The sequence below is a fragment of the Triticum dicoccoides genome, chromosome 5A (assembly GCF_002162155.2).
Source record: "Triticum dicoccoides isolate Atlit2015 ecotype Zavitan chromosome 5A, WEW_v2.0, whole genome shotgun sequence".
NCBI classification, from domain to species: Eukaryota; Viridiplantae; Streptophyta; class Magnoliopsida; order Poales; family Poaceae; genus Triticum; species Triticum dicoccoides.
This window is the reverse complement of record NC_041388.1, coordinates 607200903-607204514: the sequence shown is the minus strand read 5'-3', so window position 1 is coordinate 607204514 and position 3612 is coordinate 607200903.

Here is a 3612-nt window from a genome sequence, read left to right as displayed (position 1 = left end):
CCGCGCCCCAAACCCCTTGTCCAATTCGGACTGGGCTTGGGAGGGGCGCGCGCCACCTCCTGGTCCTTTCCACTAAGGCCCATTAAGGCCCATTGCTTCTTCCTCGTATTCCCGTAACTCCCTGATACCTTCGAAAATACCCGAATCACTCGGAACCTTTCCGATGTCTGAATATAGTCGTCCAATATATCAATCTTTATGTCTCGACCATTTCGAGACTCCTCGTCATGTCTCTGATCTCATCCGGGACTCCGAACTCCTTCGGTACATCAAAACTCATAAACTCATAATATAACTGTCATCGAAACCTTAAGCGTGCGGACCCTACGGGTTCGAGAACAATGTAGACATGACCGAGACACGTCTCCGGTCAATAACCAATAGCGGAACCTGGATGCTCATATTGGCTCCTACATATTCTACGAAGATCTTTATCGGTCAGACCGCATAACCACATACGTTGTTCCCTTTGTCATCGGTATGTTACTTTCCCGAGATTCGATCGTCGGTATCTCAATACCTAGTTCAATCTCGTTACCGGCAAGTCTCTTTACTCGTTTCGTAATACATCATCTCGCAACTAACTCATTAGTTGCAATGCTTGCAAGGCTTATGTGATGTGCATTACCGAGAGGGCCCAGAGATAACTCTCTGACAAACGGAGTGACAAATCCTAATCTCGAAATACGCCAACCCAACATGTACCTTTGGAGACACCTGTAGAGCTCCTTTATAATCACCCAGTTACGTTGTGACGTTTGGTAGCACACAAAGTGTTCCTCCGGCAAACGGGAGTTGCATAATCTCATAGTCATAGGAACATGTATAAGTCATGAAGAAAGCAATAGCAACATACTAAACGATCGGGTGCTAAGCTAATGGAATTGGTCATGTCAATCACATCATTCTTCTAATGATGTGATCCCATTAATCAAATAACAACTCTTTTGTTCATGGTTAGGAAACATATCTTCGATTAACGAGCTAGTCAAGTAGAGGCATACTAGTGACATTCTGTTTGTCTATGTATTCACACATGTATTATGTTTCCGGTTAATACAATTCTAGCATGAATAATAAACATTTATCATGATATAAGGAAATAAATAATAACTTTATTATTACCTCTAGGGCATATTTCCTTCAATCTCCCACTTGCACTAGAGTCAATAATCTAGTTCACATCGCCATGTGATTCAACACTAATAGTTCACATCACCATGTGATTAACACCCATAGTTCACATTGTCATGTGACCTATACCCAAAGGATTTACTAGAGTCAGTAATGTAGTTCACATCGTTTATGTGATTAACACCCAAAGAGTACTAAGGTGTGATCATGTTTTGCTTGTGAGATAATTTTAGTCAACGGGTCTGTCACATACAGATCCATAAGTATTTTGCGAATTCTATGTCTACAATGCTCTGCACGGAGCTACTCTAGCTAATTGCTCCCACTTTCAATATGTATCTACATCGAGACTTAGAGTCATCCAGATCTGTGTCAAAACTTGCATCGACGTAACTTTTTACGACGGACCTTTTTGTCACCTCCATAATTGAGAAATATTTCCTTATTCCCCTAAGGATAATTTTGACCGCTGTCCAGTGATCTACTCTTAGATCACTATTGTACTCCCTTGCTTAACACAGTATAGGGTATACAATAGATCTGGTACACAGCATGGCATACTTTATAGAACCTATGGCTGAGGCATAGGGAATGACTCTCATTCTCTTTCTATCTTCTGCCGTGGTCGGGCTTTGAGTCTTACTCAATTTCACACCTTGTAACACAGCCAAGAACTCTTTCTTTGACCGTTCCAATTTTTGAACTACTTCAAAATATTGTCAAGGTATGTACTCATTGAAAAAAAAACTTATCAAGCGTCTTGATCTATCTCTATAGATCTTGATGCTTAATATGTAAGCAGCTTCACTGAGGTCTTTCTTTGAAAAACTTCTTTCAAAATACTCCTTTATGCTTTGCAGAATAATTCTACATTATTTCCGATCAACAATATGTCATTCACATATACTTATCAGAAATGTTGTAGTGCTCCCACTCACTTTCTTGTAAATACAGGCTTCACCGCAAGTCTGCATAAACTATATGCTTTGATCATCTCATCAAAGCGCATATTCCAACTCCGAGATGCTTGCACCAGTCCATAGATGGATCGCTGGAGCTTGCACATTTTGTTAGCACCTTTAGGATTGACAAAACCTTCTGGTTGTATCATATACAACTCTTCTTTAATAAATCCATTAAGGAATGCAGTTTTGTTTATCCATTTGCCGGATTTCATAAAATGCGGCAATTGCTAACATGATTTGGACAGACTTAAGCATAGATACAAGTGAGAAAACTCTCATCATAGTCAACACCTTGAACTTGTCAAAAACCTTTTGCGACAATTCTAGCTTTGTAGATAGTAACACTACTATCAGCGTCCGTCTTCCTCTTGAAGATCAATTTAATCTCAATGGCTCGCCGATCATTGGGCAAGTTAATCAAAGTCCATACTTTGTTCTCATACATGGATCTCATCTCAGATTTCATGGCCTCAAGCCATTTCACGGAATTTGGGCTCATCATCGCTTCCTCATAGTTCGTAGGCTCGTCATGGTCAAGTAACATGACCTCCAGAACTGGATTACCGTACCACTCTGGTGCGCATCTCACTCTGGTTTTACCTACGAGGTCCGGTAGTAACTTGATCTGAAGTTACATGATCATCATCATTAGCTTCCTCACTAATCGGTCTAGTAGTCACAGGAACAGATTTCTGTGATGAACTACTTTCCAATAAGGGAGCAGGTACAGTTACCTCATCAAGTTCTACTTTCCTCCCACTCACTTCTTTCGAGAGAAATTCCTTCTTTAGAAAGGATCCATTCAAAGCAATGAATATCTTGCCTTTGGATTTGTGATAGAAGGTGTACCCAACATTTTCTTTTGGGTATCCTATGAAGACGCACTTCTCCGATTTGGGTTTGAGCTTATCAGGTTGAAACTTTTTCACATAAGCATTGCAACCTCAAACTTTAAGAAACGACAACTTTAGGTTTCTTGCCAAACCATAGTTCATACGGTGTCGTTTCAACGGATTTAGATGGTGCCCTATTTAACGTGAATGCAGCTGTCTCTAATGCATAACCCCAAAACGATAGTGGTAGATCGGTAAGAGATATCATAGATCGCACCATATCTAATAAAGTACGGTTATGACGTTTAGACACACCATTACATTGTGGTGTTCCAGGTGGTGTGAGTAGTGAAACTATTTCACATTGTTTTTAACTGAAGGCCAAACTCGTAACTCAAATACTCTTCTCTACGATGAGATCATGGAACTTTATTTTCCTGTTACGATGATTTTTCACTTCACTCTGAAATTCTTTGAACTTTTCAAATGTTTCAGACTTATGTTTCATCAAGTAGATATACTCATATCTGCTCAAATCATCTGTGAAGATCAGAAAATAATGATACCTGTCGCAAGCCTCAATATTCATCGGACCACATACATCAGTATGTATGATTTCCAACAAATCTGTTGCTCGCTCCATTGTTCCGAAGAACAGAGTCTTAGTCATCTTGCCCATG